Here is a 22,553-nt window from a genome sequence, read left to right as displayed (position 1 = left end):
ATTAGAATTAGAGTAACAAGGTTATTCCATGCACCATACCAAATTCCCTCAGTGGGCTTGCACCCTGTCTTGTGTATGAAGTGCTTAAAAGAGTTCCACTTCTGTCTTTGCCACTTGCATCCATTGCCCTCTGCAGTCGTAAAGCCTTTTCTACAAATCTGAGGGTCTTCTCACACATTGTCTTGAGGTATTCACCTAATAGGTAAAGGTAAAGGTATCCCTGCCCGTATGGGCCAGTCTTGCCAGACTCTAGGGTTGTGCGCTCATCTCACTCCATAGGCTGGGAGCCAGCGCTGTCTGCAGACACTTCCGGGTCACGTGGCCAGCGTGACAAGCTGCATCTGGCGAGCCAGCGCAGCACACGGAAACGCCGTTTACCTCCCCGCTGGTAAGCGGTCCCTATTTATCTACTTGCACCTGGGGGTGCTTTCGAACTGCTAGGTTGGCAGGCGCTGGGACCGAACGACGGGAGCGCACCCTGCCGCGGGGATTCGAACCGCCGACCATGCGATCGGCAAGTCCTAGGCGCTGAGGTTTTACCCACAGCGCCACCCGCGTCCCAAGTCTATTCACCTAATAGACTTGCCTTTAAAAAAACGTTTCCAACAGGCACCAAAAACAGTACAGTGAAGTTGCCAATGGGCAGGAAGTTCCAGTGTATAGATGCTGCCACACGGAAGAAAGTATTACTCACAGGTTTGGAATGAATAATATGTGGCACTTGTGGTGACATGTAGCACACTCTCTGTGCTCCATCTTCAGGAGAGGCTGTGAAAGTGTTAGGCTGCTGTCTGGAAATCATGACCACAATAAACTGAGACTGGATGGAGGTGTTGGGGGTGGGAAGAAACATATTCTAAGTTTTGGGAGGGGTTTATAGGTTGTATACTGATGTATCATTATATATGTATGTCTCAAAGTAGTTTACAGCGATAACACCATGCAATAAGACCATTAAAAAGTTTAAAACAGTTCTGACTTGTCACTGGACTTTCACGTGGCTAGGAGTGTTTGTGCCCAGCTTAGTCTGGTTCACCAGCCATGGCCATTCCAGGACCAAGATGCCTATGCCTTAGCCACAGTTGCCCATGCTGTGGTGACATCCCTCCTGGACTACTGCAATGCCCTGTATGTGAGGTTGCCCTTGAAGGTGGTATGGAGTCTGTAGCTTCTGCAGAATGTGACTGCGAGTTTGGATATAATGCAGTGGTACCTCAGGTTAAGTACTTACCGTATTTTTCGCTCTATTACACGCACCAGACCATAACACGCACATAGTTTTTAGAGGAGGAAAACAAGGAAAAAAATATTCTAAACGAAATAGTGGATATATGATTTTTGTGGTTCATGCTGTGGCCACAGACATGTGATCTGACAGTGAGTTTGGAGTAGCCCAATGCAAAAATCCTGTGGATCCATGCTTTGTAACCATGGAGGAGGGAAGGAAGGGGAACCATGGATCCTCTGCTCACGACTGCAGCAGATCCCCCCCGCCACCCGCAGGCATTCACTCTATAACATGCACAGACATTTCCCCTTACTTTCTAGGAGGAAAAAAGTGAGTGTTATGGTGCAAAAAATACGGTAATTCGTTCCGGAGGTCCGTTCTTAACCTGAAACTGTTCTTAACTTGAAGCACCACTTTAGCTAATGGGGCCTGCTGCTGCGCCGCCGGAGCATGATTTCTGTTCTCATCCTGAAGCAAAGTTCTTAACCCGAGGTACTATTTCTGGGTTATTGGAGTCTGTAACCTGAAGCGTATGTAACCTGAAGCATATGTAACCCGAGGTACCACTGTAATAGGATCATTTGTCAGTGGTCCTGAAAGTGCTCTGTTGGCTGCCGGTGAGCTACTGGGCTCAACTCAAGGTCAGTACTAGAGGACGGCTTGGGAGCCAAGCACCTGAGAGAGTGCCTTCCCCACAAACATCCCTCTCACATCCTGCAGTTGTCAGAGGAGACCCTGTAGGCAATGCTGCAGCTGGACGCTGCCCAGGTGTGTCTCCCTCCTGATTAGGTTTCATGTTCATCAGATCAATTGGTTGCTGAGAGATACTGATCCTGGTAACCTTGAAACCACCAGCTGTGAATGCAGGCAGCATGTAGTTTGGCCTTAGAGTAAAGGTAAAGGGACCCCTGACAGTGAAGTCCAGTCGCGAATGACTCTGGGGTTGCGGTGCTCATCTCGCTTTACAGGCCGAGAGAGCTGGCGTTTTTCCGCTCTGCAGACAATTTTTCTGGGTCATATGGCCAGCACGTGACTAAGCCGCTTCTGGTACAATGGAACACCGACACCAGAACAGAAACACCGTTTACCTTCCTGCCATAGCGGTACCTATTAACCTACTTGCACTTTTTGGCGTGCTTTTAAACTGCTAGGTTGGCAGGAGCTGGGACCGAGCAATGGGAGCTCACTCCATCGTGCGAACCGCCAACCTTTTGATCGGCAAGCCCAAGGCTCAGTGGTTTAGAGCACAGCACCACCCACGTCCCTTAGCTAGGCAACTAGGTCCCTTCACGGCTTAGGACCCTCGTACCTATGGGACCGCCTCTCCTGGTATGCCCCACGGAGGACCTTAAGGTCCATAAATAGCAACACCCTCAAGGTCCCGGGCCCTAAGGAAGTTAAATTAGCCTCAACCAGAGCCAGGGCCTTCTCAACACTGGCTCCGGCCTGGTGGATCACTCTGTCTCATGAGACCAGGGCCCTGCGGGATCTGATTTCTTTCTGCAGGGCCTGTAAGACAGAGTTGTTCCGGTTGGCCTTTGGCTTGGAGTCAGTTTGATTCCCTCCCCCTCTTTCTTTTTCCTTTCTCCTGTGAAGAGGCTGCATCCTAATTTTTTAATGTTGTATTTTAATCTTTTTAAAATTGTATTTTAATCAACTTGTTTTTACTATTGGTTGTTAGCCGCCCTGAGCCCGGTCTTGGCTGGGAAGGGCGGGGTATAAATAACAAATTATTATTATTATGAGCTCTACACAGATCACACGATGACATTCCTGTTGATACCACTGATGCTTGAAAGGAAAACTGGAAGGTACAGAACCAGCCTGATTTGATGAAGAGTTTTTCTAAAATATTGGTGCTTCACTGGTAGGTCAAGATCTGTAACCAGATCATCATAACGTGACCGAAAATATTCATATGGCCAGTGCCAGAACCATACTTAGGCAGCAAGTGTAGAGAGTAGAAAGAATGAATGGACTGAAAAGGGGTGGGGGTAGGGAGTCGGAGGGCAGGTTTATATAAGATAGATGCTACATCTAAGATGAAATGTGGGTCCATTCTGTAGGTTGGGCTTGAAGGTGTTGCTGAGTCTGGAATAGTAGGTGGCCAGTAAGTCAGTGTAAATGAAGGAATGGAAAGCTGGTTTCATACTTAGGGCCACTCTGGAAGCATTTCACAAGCAGAAGCCCCGCAGCTAATTTGCATGCTTTAGTTACATACGTAATTAAGAAGTACAGCAATTAGCGTGATGGGAAGTCTGACAAGTCCCTTTCACCAGCTGAGGCATCTAGCTGGCTAGGATAGCTGAAAACCTCAGCGTTTGCCAGTTAAAGTTTTCTCCTAAAGCATTCTGAACCATGACGCTGAAGGACTCGAGCCACTCTCCCAATTTAAACCCATTCTTGTGATGAAGGCTGATCCCCAAAATCCCAGTAGAAGAGGATTCCTGCAATGGAACATGTTTAAAAGCTGTAACTGGTTCCATGAGTACCAGATCTTCTTATACGGCTGAAATCCTTTCAGCGCTGCCTAGCACTAAGTAACTGGCACATTAACCAGTCCCAAACAGATTACAGATAACGATGAGATTCAGTCCAGCTTCTATTACCTTTTGAAGGCATAAATGTGCGCTTGAGAGTCATATGCATGTACAGAGTGATTATATACTTACTATTCCCTAAACTCCAGTTTATTGTTTGCATATGGTTTCAGATGAAAGTACCGTATTTTTCGCCCTATAGGACGCACTTTTTCCCCTCCAAAAATGAAGGGGAAATCTGGGTGCGTCCTATGGGGCGAATGCAGGCTTTCGCTGAAGCTTGGAGAGCGAGAGGGGTCGGTGCGCACCAACCCCTCTCGCTCTCCAGGCTTCAGTAAGCTATCAGCAAGCCTGGGGAGCCCGCGGGAGTTCCCGCAGGGCTCCCTTGGCTGCGGATAGCAGCATGCTGCCGGGCGTGCGGGACGCCCTGAAGCAGAGCGCCTCGCCGCCGGGCAGATATCCGCAGGGCTCTCTAGGCTGCGAATAGCAGCCTGCTTCCCGGAGCGCGGGGCGCGCTGAAAGCAGAGCACCCCGCGCTTCGGGAAGACATCGGGCAGCCCCACAAGCTAGGGGGACAGCGGGGAGGCGCAGCGCCGCCATCCCGCTGTTCCTCAACCTGGATTTTGGGGGGGAAATAAAGGGGGGGAAATTTCCTTTATTCCCCCCCCCAAAAAACTAGGTGCGTCCTATGGGCCGGTGCGTCCTATGGGACAAAAAATACGGTATAATGCATTCAAGCATGATTTGTGCCTTACAATTAATAAACAATTAACCTGGCTCTGCTGAGGTGCTGTTACGCTTTTGTGCACAAAATCTCCCTCTGAGCAGCAACCCTAAGAGCAGGCAATGGAAAGGGGGGGGCTGCTTTGAGGAGGAAAATGGTGGAACCCTGAGGTAAGACTCTGTTGCTCTTCTGCTCTTCTGCCCTGGGTGTAACTAAATCTCTTTCTTCGCTTTCCCCTGCCATTGTTTCCAGTGGGAGGAGAAATTAATTAATTAATTTGTATACCCCCTGTTAAGTTGTGGGTGAACATATCAAACGACACAGCAATTCTACAAACAGCTCTTATTTATTCAGAGGCCAGAACAGAACTGAGCTGAAGGGCTCAGTCAGCCTGCTTATATAGAGCTCTAGTACAACGTTACTGTAGCAACTTTCTAAAACTATCCAATCACTGAACGTCACTTTCGATCCTTCATTTGCATAACTATCTACAGTGTCCCCCTGCTGGCCCAGGGTGAGAACTTCAGTACATAACACCACCCTTCATCCGAAGATTTCAGGGCAGTTCACAGCATAAAAATACAAGATAACACAAAATACATAATTAAAACAAGGACCCAAATAAAGAGTGTGTTTAAATGATGATGATGAAGAAGAAGAAACTGAAAATGGGAAGGAAGACACAGTATTCCTCTGCCCTTATTTCTGCCCAGCTGGCTCAAGTGCGGATGAACCATCTCTGTGTATTGCCTCACACACCAACCTAAGTGTCCATTGTGAAGAAATGTCAAGGCTGGTGGCTGGGAGGGAGGCAGGCAGGCAGGTTGAAGGAGAAACATTTGAGACCAAACAGATGACAGCTCTAGTGCACATTGACAGTGCTTTTAAAAACGCATCCCTCAAAGGCAAATTTGGGTCAGTGATTCACGGGGGCCAACCCCTAGTAAGCCATGACAGTTGGAATGCATGGGGAAAACTGATTCTTTTTAAGTCAACCAAAACTTGACAATCTACGGATGATGCTTCATGAGTGGTCAACACAGAGGTTTCTCCCTTTTAGTGGCTTTAAATTCACTGCTTGCACAATGCAATGTGATGTGCATTAAACATACCACCAAAGAATGTGAGAAACGGTCGCAGGCACTCCCCGTCATCCATTCTAAGCAACGGTGCAGAAATAAGGCTGTAACTTGTGCTGTGGGAAAATCGGACTGGTACAGTGGTGCCTCGCAAGACGAAAAGAATCCGTTCTGTAATTCTCTTCGTCTAGCAGTTTTTTCGTCTTGCGAAGCAAGCCCATTGAAGGATTAGCGGATTAGCGCTATTAGTGGCTTTTAGCGGCTTATCTGCTGATCGGATCAACTGATAAGCGGCTTAGCGGCTTAGCGGCTTAGAAAAAGGGGGGGAGGGGAAAAAACCCGCAGGAACTCGCAAGACATTGTCGTCTTGCAAAGCAAGCCCATAGGAAATTCGTTTTGCGAAGCACCTCCAAAACGGAAAACTCTTTCATCTAGCGAGTTTTCCGTCTTGCGAGGCATTCGTCTTGCGGGGCACCACTGTACATGTGTCTAATCATGCTCTGCCCCATGAACTTTCTTGCTAGCATTCTATATCTCCATTTGATCAATTTCCACTAGAAATTCCACTTTCTTAGGGTTTGACTTCTGCTGGCAGCTGTAACTTCATGCAAAGTGTTTGTCACAGAAGCCACAGATAGCAACCACAAAGGGAAATGGAAACTATATGAAAAGATCAACTTCTCACACGCTCAGAGAACTCTCTCACTGGATACTCTTATTCTGGATGTTTAGCACCGCTTGATGCAAGACGACTTCCCTCCGTCAGCATCACCATAAGAATGATTTTTCACCAAAGCCTTCCTTTACTGTAGATCTGCCCTCTGAAAGCCACCTCTGTGACTAAGAGTGGTCAGGAAAATAAAAGAAATTGTAGTGTGGTATATATAATTCTTTGGAGATTCCCTGTACACTTCTATATATATAATAAATGCTGGTTCAAGGATTGTTACAGCTTGTAATAAGCTTGGGTGTTTACTGCAATAGGGGACAATGCTTTACAAAGAACATATTACAATTGGCCTAAGAATGAGTGGTAGGTTTTTGTACACTTCTTTCAACATCACAAAAAGGCATGGACATTTTGATATTATGCAAATTATCTAAAGTCAATGATTTACTGAAAAGCAGATGAAAATATTTAATTGGCTTACAGGCATAAGATGTAATATTACGTTGAGGCAATTTTTTTTACAATCAATGGGAAACAATGGGCATAGTTTTAATCGAACACAATTTTGCGACATTTAATCTAATGAGACATGCATGATACATTATTAGTGGTCAATTATAATTTTTAAAAAATACTTTTTGTATCTTACATGATCGTCTGTACCCTATGATACGTTTGGCTTATGTGGATTCCCAGCGTTTCTCCAGTTGACAGGTTGTGCTGCAGAATTGCAGCCGAAGGGATTCAAAACAGAATTGGAAGCAAATGCCGCCTCTCATCTTGGAGCAGCTTAAAGCCGCAAAGCAGTTGAGCCAAAATGTATGGATCCAAGAGGCCCTTCCGTTTAAATGGCTTGTCAGACACAGATGAAATCTGTATTTATTTCTCTTTCACGCACATACCTTCCAATCTCTTTATGAAGTAGGTGCCCTCCAAATTCAGCTGAAGACCAGCATCTGTCATTTGATGTCATCTGCAGATGGAGCAACCGTGTCCTGCACAGAGTACAGCTGTCCGTCTCTGGCACTCAGGTGATGAATTGTTCGCTGCAAGCCAAGCTGTTTGGTGCTGCAGGTGGGCCCCGTGTGAGTAAACAGGAATGAAGTACCGTGGTTATGCATAGAGATACTGAAATCATTCTCACAATGAGTTTATATAAATTAAATAATCTTCACATTCAATGAGCCTGTTTCTTGAGGTGTCTGTACTGGAGCACTGCACAATGAGAGGCTTGCCAGGAGTCGCAGGACCCAATGCAGAGTTAAGCATTTTTAAGCCCTCTAATATCAGGTCTCTGGTTCAAATCACACCTCAGGTCCCTAGGCAGCCCCCCAGCAAAACACAATTGTTCAGCCTCAGCCCCCAATCTGTAGTATGGCAACATAATACTGACCTCCTTTGCAGGAACATTGTAAGGATTATTGACATATGGGCTGCGCGGTTAACGTTCCATTGCCAGCTATGATTACTTTTGCTAATTTTGTTCAATTCAGTTTGGTGGAAGCGAGAAGTGGCTACTTTATGACCCCATTTAAGCATATTAGTGGGATTCCAAGTTCTCATTCCTTGTTCTATACCTGATGGCCACTATAGGGTCCACCCGTAATGATCGTGGCAGCAGTGGCTTTAAGTTGTAAGTAACAGGAAATAATAAAGCTAAGAATATTCCACGTGTTGGAAGCAAATGAGGATTGTTGGCCTTATTTTTAAAGGTTGTAAATTCAATTCCTTCTGACCTTTTTGTTAAACAAGTTAAATAGTTTGCTGCTTCTTTCTTCTGGGCACTAATTAATTCTTGTGTTAATTTTCAATTGGAGCAAGCAAGTGACAGTGTACTTTATTAAGCTTTGCAGGTTAAAGGTGTATTTAATAGGAGTGTGCAGCAAGCACCAGATTCGCCTTGTTTTTGCAGCGTTTGGAAACAGCCCCATCTGTTTCAGCTCTGCTCTGTCACTCAGATTCAATTTTTTTATTCAGGTTCAGATCTGATCTGTTAAATCTGAAGCTTCCCCCTCCTTTTTCACATAGATGGATGGATTAAATTTGCAGGCAAAGGGCACCCTCTCCACCCAAAAAGGGGGATTAAAGTTGTCAAATTTCAGGTGGATAAACCCCAGGAGGAGTCGTGCACAGAATCCTCAAACTGTTTTTTAAAAGAAGAATTATATTATTATAATTTGCCATGTTTCCACATATGAAGTCTAGAGATAATTGGGGTAGAATGATGCCATCAGTTTTTGGGTTAACTTTATAGTTCCTGCCAACGCCAGGGAATTTTTAATTTCTGTGGTTGAAGTAGAATAGATTTAAGCAGTTGGACTCTCCAAAGTGCCCGGGTTTGGTTGGATGATGCCCCTGATGTGAAATGTTTCTGAGACATTCAGAATGGAGAAATGATTTCAATACATGGCTTCCTATATAGGAACTGCAGCACTCGGTCAATTCTTAGAGTAGTCAGTTTAAAGCATATTTATTTACTTGTTTAGAAATTATTTTGTTATTAAATATATAACAGACAAGACTAACAGAATATTCCAACGATTCAACAATTTCTTTTGTTGAATTCTTAAATCATTTTTATTAATTAAAAATCAATCTTCAGTTTAATTTGGTGAGGCTTAATTTTTAAAAAATGCAAGTACAAAATATCCAGGAGATTAATTCTAGAAGCATTTCCCCCTTGTGTAATACTCAGGCAGGAATGCTTCTTCTAAGAACCACCTAAGACAGTGTCTGACATTACACCGGCATGCATCATCTAAAATCAGGATGCTTCAGAACTACTGATTTTTCATTTCCAGATTTAATTGGTTAACCAATGAATCAATTAATTGACTCCTTTATCTGGCTGGCTGACTTAGAATAAACAATTAAGAAGCATGGCTGTTTGCCCTTGTGGTCAGTCCACTAGCCAATGAGAATGGCTGATAATTTGCCTGAGATATACAAGACTGATAATCTCCAGGCTCTTTGGGAAACCAATATTTAAACAGGTTTCACAATTTAAGCCAAACACCCCCACTCCATGTTTCTCTATGAAATTCAAGAATGGAGAAGGTGGCCTAGATTTTTCTGGGAAAGTCTAGTTGGAATACAACACGCATACCAGGCAATGTGTGTTACCGTGTGACATGGTCATTATCCCGTCTGATAAACAAAGGGGAGAGAGGTGCTGAGTAGTAAATGGGTGTGCTTGAAGAATGTGCCCTCGCAGCCCTGAAGCCAGTCATCTGAGGAGATCACTTGCTACCAAGCGTCTAACCCAACCTGTATTACATTTGTGCTGCAGCAGGGATTTCTTTTTCCATCGACCTCCTGATTGTACGAGGGGACTCCAAAACTCGCATGTGAGCAGCAACTGTTTGTCCTCCTCCAAGTACATTGTGGAGCGGAGCCAGCAGAGAGTCTCTTACTGTCCATGCCTGCTGTTCTGTACTGATTAGGAATTGGATAGCAGCTCTATGAATGTGATGCTGCCCAGCTTCCAGAAGTCATGTGAGACGGGGCATCAGGAAACGGGAGCTGACGGTCACATCACAGCCACTCCGAGAAGAAATAGCCGTCTAAAAAAAGAAAGGCATCCTGCAGCATGACTGGCGCTCTGGCCCTGAAGCACCCTGGCCCTGGCCTGCTCAGGCTGGGATTAGAAGTCACACAGCCATAAAGATGCCACTCCGACAGGCAATGCCCATACGTTATGTGTGTGGTGACAGGTCCTACGTTTTCTACCACTTACAGCAGGGGTCAGTAAACTTCTTCAGCAGGGGGCCGGTCCACTGTCCCTCAGACCTTGTGGGGGGCCGGACTATTTTTTTGGCGGGGGGGGGGGTGAACAAATTCCTATGTCCCACAAATAACCAAGGGATGCATTTTAAATAAAAGGACACATTCTACTCATGTAAAAACACACAGATTCCTGGACCGTCTGCGGGCTGGATTGAGAAGGCGATTGGGCCAGATCCGGCCCCAGGCCTTAGCTTGCCTACCCATGACTTATAGCTTAGCCCATGCAACAGCAACCTCTGCCCCCCTCCCCGAAAAAACCTCCCATAAAGGATGTTGCAACAAGCACAAACAGCGCCCAGGATCTGAACTGGAACAGAACGGAACTGGAACTGGAGCAGAAATTATTTGCTGTTGCACCATTTTTCAGCTCAATGATCATTAACCCATGTTTTGTGTATGTATACTCACCAGTCACCTTCCTCGTTTTTCCTTTCAAAAAGTAGCATCTAGTACAAATGAAAGGAACATTCTCTTTAAAACCCTTATTCCCATATTTATCAAACAAATTCCAGTTCTCAAAATAACTTTTCAGCATGTCTCCTCTCCCTTTCACTCCTTGGAAATGAATTAGTTGACATAACTATATTTAGGGCATTTCCCATTCTTATTAACATTTAACGGGGTGGGGGGGTTGTTATTTGGAGACTTCAGAAGAAAAAGGAAAAAAAAGGGTTAGACATTTGCTTTTATCTCCTGTGTAACCTAACAACAGGAGTTTTCTTCAGGGCAATTTACAGATTCCATAAATATACAAAAAAAGAGGCTCTCCCAGAAACAAGAGCTTTAGTTCAGGAATCATCTTCCCTATATCTCATAGGTTTCGATGCTGGCTAAAATATTGCATTTAACAAGCTGACACCTAATAACATTTTCCAAATGGCATCAGTGTCTTAGAACATGTCACTTCAAACTGCATTTTAAAATGGAAGTTGAAAAATAATGAAATTTAAATCCTTAAAACTTTGCTCCTTTATGAAGTGGCCTCAAGCTTTGCTTTAAGTGGGCATGTTTTGTGTCGTACTAGGATTCAGAAGAGCTGGATTCAAATTCCTACTCAGCCATGAAGCTCTCTGTGTGACCTTGGGCCACTCGCTGCCTCTCAACGTACTTGTTGTCAAGACAGAATGGATGGGGGGGAGATGGGACATGAATGCCACCTGGAGTTCTTTGGAAGAATGTTGGGGTATAAATATCATCATCATCATCATCATCATCATCAACGACAGCTTTGGTCTCTGTGTTTTCCTGGCATCGCATAGCAACTCTGCCAATGGCTACGGAGAGCTTGCAAGCTGAGTGATAGAACCCAAACTGTGTTTACCTCAGATTTTGCCCCCCTTTTTTATGAGGGCAAATTGGCAATATGAGTTTTTAAAAAATCATATGTTTTAGTTTGGCACCCCATTAATATGACTACAATTGTGGTACAGTGGTACCTCGGGTTACATATGCTTCAGGTTACATACGCTTCAGGTTACAGACTCCGCTAACCCAGAAATATTACCTCAGGTTAAGAACTTTGCTTCAGGATGAGAACAGAAATTGTGCGGCGATGGCGTGGCAGCAGCGGGAGGCCCCATTAGCTAAAGTGGTGCTTCGGGTTAAGAACAGTTTCAGGTTAAGAACAGACCTCCGGAACGAATCAAGTACTTAACCCGAGGTATCACTGTATATAGATCTTGTAGAAAATCTATTCCAAAATTTTACAACTCATTTTATACCACTTTGTCTCAGGGCAGGATGTTAAGTATTAAGTATGTAACGAGAGGTACTGCTGTAATTGCTGTTAAATTACATTCATGCAAATTCTGGGATCAGAATTAGTACGTAAACATGTAAATTGCTGCATTATCCTGCTTCACTGTTGGAAATATTTCTTCAGGATATGCTGATAGATATCTTGTAAAGTCTAACAGATTTTTGAGAAGAGTTTTTCCTCTCTTAAAAGACCCACAATATCGCAGAAGCAGAAACCGTGCATTTTGTGAATTACTTAGGAAGACTGGTAGATGGTGCTAGAGGATGCTCAGGATCCACATTAAGCCCATTGTAATGCCACTGCTAGTTCTGGAAGCTTCCCTGTTTCACGGGAGGAACCCCTGGGCAGAAGAGAAGGCGCAGCTCTTATTAATTCAAGTTCAAGTGGCGATAAACGAGGTTTGTGTTTGATTAAGAGATATATCTTCCTCTGTTGGATGGCTCTGCCATGTGTTGCTCACCTGACAGAATATAGATTGAATTGTTTATGATGTCTCACACAACTTCTAATTTCTTCTGAGATTCTCTAGTTCAGCATCAGTCATAATTTTATAAGAAAGAAAGAAACAAGTAACTTCTATTGCAACTAATAAGTAAAAATGGCAAAAGGGGGGTTAGATGTCTTTTAGGAAAGAACAGAAGACACTCCCTACTTTTCAAATCAGTTGTGAATATTTGTTGGAACATACTATGTATTTGTTTATGCTGGAAGTCACCCAGAGTGGCTGTGTCAACCCATTCAGATGGGCGGGGTATAAATAACAAAATTGCAAACCCTCCAACATTTCTTCGATGAAAATAGGGACAACCCATTCCACAACGGTAATTTTACTATTTATACCCCACACATCTTACTGGGTTGCCCCAGCCACTCTGGGCAGCTTCCGACATATATAAAAACATAATGAAACATTAAATACATTTTTTGAAAACCTTCCCTACACAGGATTGCCTTCAGACAGCTTGGGAGGGTCAGGTAACTCCATCCCCTCCAACATTTTTCCAATGAAAATAGAGACATCCTGGGACATTCTGGCATCAAATCAGAAACCTGGACAGCTTCTCTAAATCAGGGATGTCTCTGGAAAATAGGGACACTTGGAGGGTCTGAAATCAGTATTATTATTTCTAGGCACCTCACTGTTTTCACTGTGTCCAGAGTGTGGCTCAATTCTTTTGTCAGTGACCACACGATGTTCTCCTTAACCAAGTGGCAGCCTACACTTCCTTCCAGTTAATTCAAATTTCCCTGGTCTGCAGATAATCCAGTTAAGGAGGGAAGGGAATCCAGCATAAAATCATGCATTACCTGAGTGAAGTGCATTGTGAATTCACATTTTGAGTGAGCTTTTTAAAAAATGTATGTAGTGACGTTTTAGTGGCTGCTCTCTGTGGTCACACCCCCTACTTCCAATTGCTCCCCCAACACATTTAGCACGATTTTGTTTCAATCAACCGAAAGAAAAAATGCAGCACATTGTGTGTGTGTATCAGCGTTGCTCAAAATTGCTCTTGTGCAAACAATGATATCAAAAATAAAATTAGCCCTTTAGAATATAAACAGGAATCAGCTTGCTGTCTTAAAATACAGATGATGATAATCACATTACTATTAGTATTGTCAATTCATCTTCAATATAACGAAGAATGGGCCGTTAAACCTTGCTAAGAATTTTGCCCTCTCTACTAAGATCTCGGTCTTCCTATTGAAACATGAAATAATATCTCTGGGAAGGGAAGCTGTTTGAGAAATACAAGTCCAAATCTCCTTTGGGTGCATGGAATTAGCCTCATTGTCGTTTCAACTCAACATTATTTAGGCACACAGTTAAGGGCTTAGTCTTGTGTTTACAGGTATGTGAGGGAAATGGCAGAGCAGGGAGAGAAATGTGATGTTCAGGGGGGGGGGAGCAATCCCACAGGGGGTACATCTCAACGAACACAAAAGCTGTCAATAGTAAAATCATCACTGGCTTACAAAGAAAGATGCAAAGTTGGGCACTGAAGTTGTCTGAATTTTCAGGGTATAGTAGAATCCCAAGAATGTCCATCTGAGTTTATTTCCTGGAAGCTTAGTAAACTGTTATCATCATCATAATTCCTCTAGCAATTCTATCACCTTTTAAAATTTCTGTCTGCCATTGGGCTGATGCTTTCAGTGAAGTCTCTGTGCTGACCCTGATGTGTCTTAACCACAAATTTGGATCCTTACATGGTATATAATTAGGTTTATTGTTTTCAGTGCATCTCTCACGAAGCAATTATCAGTAGTGTGTTCCAGTTCTCCATTCCATTATCTATCTTGTTGCCCAAAGGAGAATTACTTATCGCAAGTCAGCAACAGTTGACTATATTGTTCTCTTGACTATATTGTTGTTTTCAGATGCATTTAATTCAGCATTTTTAGGGGGGCAAGAGGGATACAAACAAAGCAGTAGGATAATGTGCAGCTTGTTGTACCAGATTGCTTCAGAGCACAGAAGGTCTGCCAACCAGCGGGGAGACCCTTGTCTTCACAGAGCAGGAGGAAGGCAAACTATTAGCCTCAGTATGTTGAATGCTGGAGATATTGCCTCATGTTCGTGCCTGAGGGAGTTTCACACTGTTAAGACCGAAACACATTCTAAAGCCAATATTGCGTTCTTTTTATCAGTACTTGCATGTTACAGAGAATCAGAATATAATATTTGCTGTAATGGAGCTATCCAAAGTCCACCCAGCCCAGCATTTTGTTTCCCACCCCCACTCAGGAGGCTCACAAGCAAGGCATGGAGTGATCCTAGATCACAGATCCTAGAGTTGTAGAGTTGAAAGGGACCCTGGCCCCAGTGGCGTAGCGTGGGTTGTCAGCACCCGGGGCAAGGCAAGTAATTTGCGCCCCCTAACCTGTGGATTTGCGCCCCAAACCCTAACCCCCAGATGTTGCGCCCAGTGGCGTAGCGTGGGTTGTCAGCACCCGGGGCAAGGCAAGTAATTTGCGCCCCCTAACCCGTAGATTTGCGCCCCTAACCCCCAGATGTTGCGCCCGGTGCGGCCGGGCCCCCCTGCACCCCCACGCTACGCCACTGCCTGGCCCAGCATCTAATCCTGATGAGGAATACTACCATTGAACATGGAGCTTCTGTTGAGCTTTCATCACTAATAGCTGATGATAGACCTGTCTTTCATGAATTTGTCCATTTCTAAAATAAAAGCTATCTATCTATCACCATGTTTTATGACAGTTTAATTCAATAATTGTGCATTGTGTGAAGAAATGCTTTATCCTGCCTGCTCCAAATCTGCCAATAAACTTCACTGAGTGATCCCAGGTTGAAAGATGTGAAACAGTTCCCAATTGCTCATCTTTTTCCCCTATTGAGGGAAATAACTTAGCAAAGATGCCACCACCAGTTTCTAAAAATTTTCAGTCGTGTCATTTAGTGAGTGTTTTGATGGGCACTGTCTTATAGTGGAATTATGATATCAGCAGTTTTATTTTCAGTTGTTTTCCTAATGATTCCTAGCATGTAATTTACCTTTTTCACACTGAGTTGACATCTTCACTGAGCTGTCCACTAAGGCCTTGTTCCTGGTCAGCTACCGCCAGTCTAGACTCTATGAGCACATATGTAAAAGCAAGGATTTTCTTGCCCTGACATGCATCACTTTACATTTGTTTACACTCAGTGGTGACTGGCAGCTCCTGGACCTGGTGGGGGTGGCCTGTCTTCTCAAAGGTAGAGATCAGGTTGACTGTTCTAATGGGGAAACTAAGGATAGAGTTGAATGTGATAATCATTAGAATTCCCACCATCACAAAAACTCTTTATCCAATTCACCAACAATGCTTTGCAAATTCTAAATTGTGCATTACAAATGGCAACATTTGGTGCAGTCATTAATGGAGATTTGATTCAGCTTTGTTTGCTTGGCACCCCCTGGCCAGCAACAAAATGAAGAGGAATCAAGTTCCCTCTCTTCCATCTGTTTCCTTTTACTCTACCATTATCCATGTATCAACACACAAAGGAAATACTCCTGTTCCTGCATCTGATTTTAACATCAAAAATACTATAGTGAAATCAGTCTCTGAATGTCAGTCATTATATAGTCAAAATAATGTCATCCATGTACAAGAGGGAGGTATCAGCACGTTTGGGAGAACCCAAGGTCTGTGGAACAACAATAAAAACCCAAGGGCAGTAAACCCAAACCTTTCTTAATATGACCAAGAGAGCTTTGCTGGCTGGCTGGAACCCTGAACAGGAAACTCCACACTGCAACATTGGGGGGGGGGTGCAGGTGTCACAAGTGGGACCCACAACAAAATGTTTCCATGTGGAAAGTTCTGGGTTCTGGCCAATGGTCACTGCAGAGACAGACTAGAAGATCAGGTTGTTTTCTATTTTATTTTACTGAAGTGCACTTCTAACCTGTTCTTGCAACATCCAGTCTTAGGTTCACTTAGACATCATAAATTCTGTGACCACATTTTCCAGTGGTTCAAAACTATCTACTCTCATTAATCATTTTTGACCACAACAAAGGATAGTTCAGGCTTTATGGGCAGAATACATTGTACAGCAAACACAGTCAACTGGTATGTCAAATAGACAAACCTAATTGTGAATATGGCTGGCCTCCATCACAAGTTTTTTAATTGGAGGATGTAAGACATGGAATGGGACGCGGGTGGTGCTGTGGGTCAAACCACAGAGCCTAGGACTTGCCGATCAGAAGGTCAGCGGTTCGAATCCTCGCGACAGGGTGAGTTCCCGTTGCTCGGTCCCTGCTCCTGCCAACCTAGCAGTTCGAAAGCATGTCAAAGTGCAAGTAGATAAATAGGTACCACTCCGGCAGGAAGGTAAACGGCGTTTCCGTGCGCTGCTCTGGTTCACCAGAAGCGGCTTAGTCATGTTGGCCACATGACCCGGAAGCTGTACGCCGGCTCCCTCGGCCAATAAAGCGAGATGAGCGCCGCAACCCCAGAGTCGGTCACGACTGGACCTAATGGTCAGGGGTCCTTTACCTTTAAGACACGGATAGCAACACAGAGGAGGAAGACAGCTGTGTATAGTCGCTCTTAATAATCAAGACCTTTGGAGCAAATACTTGTAGATTCGGTATATTATCTATCTCCAATAACTTTTTACTCACTTGAATGAAAATTGTGCTTCTACCACTACATTTCTTTCAGTAAAGGTCATGAAGTTTGTAAAATGCATTTTGAGTGCACCATAGCATCCAAATAGATATAAGAATTGCAAAGCAAACCTGAAGTGTAACAGCAGATGTCATACTAGCCTTAAGCAATAAAATGTAAAATAAAATGTGTGATAATTCTAAGAATGGTACTTTGTGCTTTTAGAAACCACAAAAGTCAATCCCTAGGATTAGGCAAATAAACTAATTATTTTTTTCTGGGTAGAGAAAACTACAATCTTGCTTTTTTTCTCTTTGCTATGTTCCATTACCTGCCCACATTTTTCATACCTGCTGTAGAACTGCAGTGTGTCACAGGTGTGGGCAAAATTGTCCCACCGAGGACATAGCAAGAGCTGTATTATGGGGCTCAGTTTACAGATCAGTAAACTTCTTTAGAATACAAGGTGGGGCTAATTAATACAACCTGTGTTAGTGTGTGATAAGGTGTTTCTGGAATGCCACTAAGAATGGTAGTAGAATTTCCTAACTTTCTAGATAAAGTGCAAAAGATGAGAATATGCACTCTCCAAATCTCCAAGAGTACCTATATATGAGATTTTTCAAATTTCATCACCACTTAGTATGACAGAACCCCAAATTAGGCTATGCAAATAGGCATGCAAAGCAAAAGAGAAAAAAGCACCTCCAGAAATGAATAGCTTAAGTATAGTCATACCTGTATCTAACCTTGCAGGTTTGTTGTGACAATAAAAGGATTGCTGTTTTCTGAGCTCATTGGCGGAAGGACAGGATTACAATGTGATACATTTGATAGACATTTTGAGACAAAAGCACATGATAGTATAGCTTCCACTATGAAGAACCACGGCCATTACAGCTGAGGGTGCCCTGACCCTCCCTGTCCACCACCTCCAGTGCCATGCAGTGGCGCTGCATTAAATGCTAACCCCTTTTGTGTGTGTAGTTACAAATGCATTGTGGCAAATATCTTTTTAATGCTAAATTTAGTGCATGGATTACATGCCGTTCCTGCTCTGTTTAGTAAGAAGGAAGAAAAGAAATTGGCGCCCTAATCTCTTTCATGCTGAGATCTATTGTCACTTTATTAAATTCAAATTTACTGCTGAGTTCCCAGCCAAAAAATAGCTGTTAGCACACTATAGTGTAAAGCATAAATCTGAGTTCACTGAATCAGAGACATTATTAAAGGAGAAAAAAATGACTTAATGGTCTGTCCAGCCTCATAAATCTTAGCGTTCGCATAAAAGATTATGACAAAATTTACGTCCACTAAATGCATAGTATTAATGCAGTCGTGGTGGCTGGTAGTCAAAACAATTTCTTTAGCAATCTGATGTTTAAAAATTATGAGGGCCTATATAAGGAGATGTCTGGAAGGCAATATTTACACAGCAATATTTTGCATAGAATGCATCTTCCGAAAGCCAGATGTTTGGCGAGTCTGGCCATTGGACTTTGTCCACCAGGCTTCATTGATGCTGGGCAGAACTTTTCCTATTGTATGGTGTTCTAGGCCATCTGTGTCAACATTAAATTCACCTTTTCCATAAGCCTGGAATATGTTGTTGTTGTTGTTTAGTCGTGTCCCATTCGTGACCCCATGGACCAGAGCACGCCAGGCACTCCTGTCTTCCACTGCCTCCTGCAGTTTGGTCAAACTCATGCTGGTAGCTTTGGAAACACTGTCCAACCAACTCATCCTCTGTCGTCCCCTTCTCCTTGTGCCCTCCATCTTTCCCAACATCAGGGTCTTTACCAGGGAGTCTTCGCTTCTCATGAGGTGGCCAAAGTATTGGAGCCTCAGCTTCACGATCTGTCCTTACAGTGAGCCCTCAGGGCTGATTTCCTTCAGAATAGATAGGTTTGATCTTCTTGCAGTCCATGGGACTATCAAGAGCCTTCTCCAGCACCATAATTCAAAAGCATCAATTCTTTGGCAATCAGCCTTCTTTATGGTCCAGCTCTCACTTCCATACATCACTACTGGGAAAGCCATAGCTTTAACTATATGGACCTTTATTGGCAAGGTGATGTCTCTGCTTTTTAAGATGCTGTCTAGGTTTGTCACTGCTTTTCTTCTATGAAGCAGGCGTCTTTTAATTTTGTGACTGCTGTCACCTTCTGCAGTGATCATGGAACCCAAGAAAGTAAAATCTCTCACTGCCTCCATTTCTTTCCCTTCTATTTGCCAGGAGGTGATGGGACCAGTGGCCATGATCTTCGTTTTTTTGATGTTGAGCTTCAGACCATATTTTGCGCTCACCTCTTTCACCTTCATTAAAAGGTTCTTTAATTCTTCCACACTTTCTGCCATCAAGGTTGTGTCATCTGCATATCTGAGGTTGTTGATATTTCTTCCGGCAATCTTAATTCTGGTTTGAGATTCATCTAGGCAAGCCTTTCACATGATGAATTCTGCATATATGTTAAATAAGCAGGGAGACAATATACAGCCTTGCCGTACTCCTTTCCCAATTTTAAACCAATCAGTTGTTCCATATCCAGTTCTAACTGTAGCTTCTTGTCCCACATAGAGATTTCTCAGGAGACAGATGAGGTGATCAGGCACTCCCATTTCTTTAAGAACTTGCCATGATTTGCTGTGGTTAACACATTCATTACTTTAAAAAAAAAACCTGTCAATTTAAGACTGGACTTAAGACTCATGTTTCTTCAAGCTCTACAAAGACTGGGAACTGAAAGCCAAGACTGATGCCTTAACAGACATGCCCTGTGCCATGGGTCTTTCAGGCCCAAATCTAGATGGGAAAGATGGAGTACCTGGGACCAGGAGAGTTGCCTCATATTGTCCTCAGCCTGTGTTGCCTTATGAAACATTGGAATCTTACTGTATTGATGGAGGAAAGTTCATTAGAATTGACCCCCATGCATGTATGTTGCTTTCAGTCACCAAATTTATTCTATTTTATTTTGCAGAACCAACTAAGAAGTTTGATTCTTAGATTAAGCATGAATAAAGCCGAATGACATGGACTTCCATCGGCTCCTCTAGACACTGGGAGGAGGTGGGAAGTTCTTGAACCTGATGTTGCTGATGTGCTTTTATCCGTTTTACTATTTTCTTGTTGCAGTTGTTTATTAACTTGAATAAATGCTTTTGTTTAGCCACATCTCAAGGGTGCAAGAGGGTGTGTCAGCTCCCCATGCACCCAAACTGGAGTCTCAGGTTTTTCTGTGTGTGGGCCCAAACTGGTTTGACCCCTGTCCGTTATCCTAAATCAGATCGTTCCACTGCATCAGTTTCACAGGGGAGGTCATAAAAGAATGCAGCAATCTACTCTTTTGGTAGCAGTTTTCAGCTGGAGGTAAGAAGAAGCTAGACTTCCTTTCAGGACTACATGCTGCAAGGACAGCACTGAAAAACCCGTCTCCTGTAAATACCTAAGCTAAACCAGTCTTTCAGATGGTGATCCCGTGCTCTACTCTTTCCCTTCATTTACCTCATGAAGCGCCTAACCCCCAATTGTAAATTATAGCATACAAAGAATATCATTTATGTTCTAAAACTCCTACAGGAAAGTTTTCACACAGGTTTGTACCTTAATAATTTTACTGTGCCAGAGTCTGCCCTTTAAAGCTGTGTACTAAACACCCCTTTTTTCACTCCAGAGTTTTCCCTGTGAAAACTCGCTCTTTAAAGCTTAATCGGAGCAAATGACAGTCCACAGAAAACCTGAATTGACGTTGGCTCTGATTGAGTGCTAAAGAAGCAAAAACCAGCTGCTCGGACATAGTGTTGTTAAGCATAAACCTATGCCTGGAAAGAGTGGGGCAAAAGGCAAGTGTGGATGAGCCCTAAGAAGTGTTGAAAGGAATTTGCTTGTCCTCTTAGCCCTAGTCCAGTTGACTTGAGATCTTGAGTCATTGCTCACCAATTTATCTGAAGTCACATTCACATAAGGAAATGGTATACCACAAAAGGGAAAGACAGTTGCTTATTCAGATGAGCCATTCATGCAAAGTACCTCACAGTGAAATCTGTGATAAACCCCATGGAATATAAGGACCATAGGTTCTTTTCAGGCCCTTACTAGCAAACGTTAAAAGGATAATCTTAGACTTTGTTTATTTTGTTTGCCAAGCTGTGGCTTCCAAGGTCAGAATAGAAAGCAATGAAGCTTTCTACTCTGCAAGGTCTCTGAAGGAATCCAAATTTCTCTGTTCCAGATATTTACCTGCTGGCAACGCTGATCCTGCCTAAGGGAAGGAAGGCAATGATGGATAGGTAAATCCCAAGGAACCAAGTTTAGTTACGTAGAAAGATATGTAGAGGAAGAGATTGAATCACCAGTAAATGCAGTCTGTTAACATCAGAAAACATGGTTTGAAGGCAAAGGGCACAGAAAATGTGTGAAATAGCCCCAATAAAAGCTACGTCACACAGGATTAATTTTTACATGGTAAAAATGTGAGATGAATGCACATGTGTTTATTCGTGACTATTAAGGGAGGGGGTGTTGAAACACAATTTCCTGTTGGGATATTGCATCCAGGTGGGAAATTCATCTCATGCAAAACACTGAGTAACTGGGACAAATTGTTATTAAGAACAACAATTATATCTTGAGGATATGGACAAGCTGCTGAAATATGTGTGGCTGACCACCTGCCCCTTTGGCACTTGCACACCTTGGCTTCTTAGAGTTAGCCATAGCAGATTGTGGGTCTAGAGAGTGATTGCTGCTTCCTTAGTGAAGGGGGGGAGGGACCAACGGCCTTGAAGGATGTGGTGGGGTACCTTCTCCTTAAGAAGACCTCTATGGACCCAGAAGCATTAAGCAACTCTCATCCTTTTTTCATCAAGGTGATTGAGAAGGCAGTGGTAGTTCATCTTCAGGCATGCTTGGAGGAAACTGATAACTTGGTATCTGGCCACTGAGTTGGATGAAGGTGAATAAATTAAAACTGAATCTTTATAAGACGTGGCATGCTCTAGCTTGATGCCTCATGAGCCTATAAGAACTAGGGGAACAGCCTGATTTTCATATGCTGCACTTTCCCAGAAGGTGCAGTTACATGGTCTAGGGTGCTCTTTGATACCATCTTGTTGGTGGAGATGCAAAGGTCTCCAGCTACAGCATTTCTCAGCAGGGATAGCTTGGCCACAGGAATCCATGCTCTGATATCCTCCCATTACTGTAACGTTGCCCTTGAAGACAACTTGGGAATTGCTGCCGCCATAAAATGCAGTGGTCCAACTTTTGAGTGGAGCCATCAGCCAAAATCATGTCACATTGATTCTTAAATATCTGCATTGAGTTTCTGGTCTGAATAAAAGTTTTTATAAATGACTTACAAAGCCTTGAATGACTTTGGGCCTAAATCCTTCATCAGCACCTTTCTCTGCAGGAACAGGGAGGTTATCAGGTATTTGGGAGGCTGCTTTCAGGTTGGTGGGTCATCAGAGCTGTGCAGGCCTGATTCAGATTCTCCACATATTAATCAGATGGTGCACATGCAATATCCTCACTGGACTTGTAGGCATGCAGCGCACCTAGAGAGCTCCTAAGAATCAGTTGTAGAAATTGCCTGAAAGGTCAGATGGGGGAGCACTAGGATTATGGGCAGGGAACAGAAC

At 43.5% G+C, this 22,553-nt stretch overlaps 2 long non-coding RNA genes across 3 annotated transcripts; one reads left to right on the top strand and one right to left on the bottom strand.

Moving 5' to 3' along the window:
* Positions 1-8,908: 8,908 nt before the first annotated feature.
* Positions 8,909-11,131, bottom strand: LOC309516444. Its single transcript, XR_014212927.1, has 3 exons — positions 11,049-11,131; positions 10,436-10,473; positions 8,909-9,804 (listed from the first exon to the last, which is right to left on the bottom strand). It is a non-coding gene; the product is annotated as an uncharacterized lncRNA (long non-coding RNA).
* Positions 11,132-11,802: 671 nt separating this feature from the next.
* On the top strand, positions 11,803-22,213 carry LOC309516420. 2 transcript variants are annotated; one of them, XR_014212901.1, is made up of 3 exons: positions 11,803-12,184; positions 19,892-19,980; positions 21,143-22,213. It is a non-coding gene; the product is annotated as an uncharacterized lncRNA (long non-coding RNA). The 2 variants fall into 2 exon arrangements; XR_014212902.1 differs by lacking the exons at positions 19,892-19,980; positions 21,143-22,213 and adding exons at positions 14,536-14,613; positions 14,864-14,942.
* The last annotated feature ends 340 nt before the right edge of the window (positions 22,214-22,553 follow it).

This window comes from Podarcis vaucheri (assembly GCF_965113315.1).
Source record: "Podarcis vaucheri genome assembly, chromosome: 13".
Taxonomy (NCBI): Eukaryota; Metazoa; Chordata; class Lepidosauria; order Squamata; family Lacertidae; genus Podarcis; species Podarcis vaucheri.
Note: the sequence above shows the minus strand (reverse complement) of the source record. Positions and strands in the feature narration are given on the sequence as shown.